This window comes from Bactrocera latifrons, unplaced genomic scaffold (genome assembly GCF_001853355.1).
Source record: "Bactrocera latifrons isolate USDA-ARS-PBARC rearing strain unplaced genomic scaffold, ASM185335v1 scaffold_708, whole genome shotgun sequence".
Classification (NCBI taxonomy): domain Eukaryota; kingdom Metazoa; phylum Arthropoda; class Insecta; order Diptera; family Tephritidae; genus Bactrocera; species Bactrocera latifrons.
Window position 1 is genome coordinate 23,027 of NW_017537388.1, and position 682 is coordinate 23,708.

The window sequence follows — 682 nt, forward strand, 5'->3', positions numbered from 1 at the left end:
AGAACAGGATTGTTAAACTTTATTTCGTTTAAAATTTGAAAAAAATGTTGTCTGCAATATATAAAATGTCGCACCTTAATGTTGAATTAACGATGCTACCTCAAATCCCACAATCTCTCTTTCACTTAGATGCATAGATGCATAAGTATGTATATATACCTATGTGAATATTAAGATATAAATTTTTCTTTTTTATTTTTATTTTATAAAAACGTGAAACAATAATACAATTACTTTTCCACGAAAAAAGGAGCACTACCTCCAGGACCTTCGGCTCGCTGATGTAAATATAAAATGTATAGTTATTGCTTAATTAAGTCTTAGGGGTAAAGTTAATAAAATGTTCTGTAGCTAATAGAAAAGTTTTAAGAACAAAATAAATAACAAGTAATGGGAAGTTTATAAACATAATCATATTTGTGGTTTTAATCCTGTTTGTACTAAGAATGCTGATATTTTTGTTATGTTTGCGGAGGAACTCGTTTGTAACAGAGCAGACGGTATTTGGTCGTCGAAGATATTTTTTCTAATCTCTGCGAAATGTGGGCAGTCGTMGAGTAAATGATAGGCTGTTAAACTAACGACGGGCAGTGGTGGCAGACTGGTGGACTAGAACGATTTAAGAGGTGCGCATGTGTGGCAATTGTGTGTCCTAGGCGTAATCGGATAAATGCTTTGATGT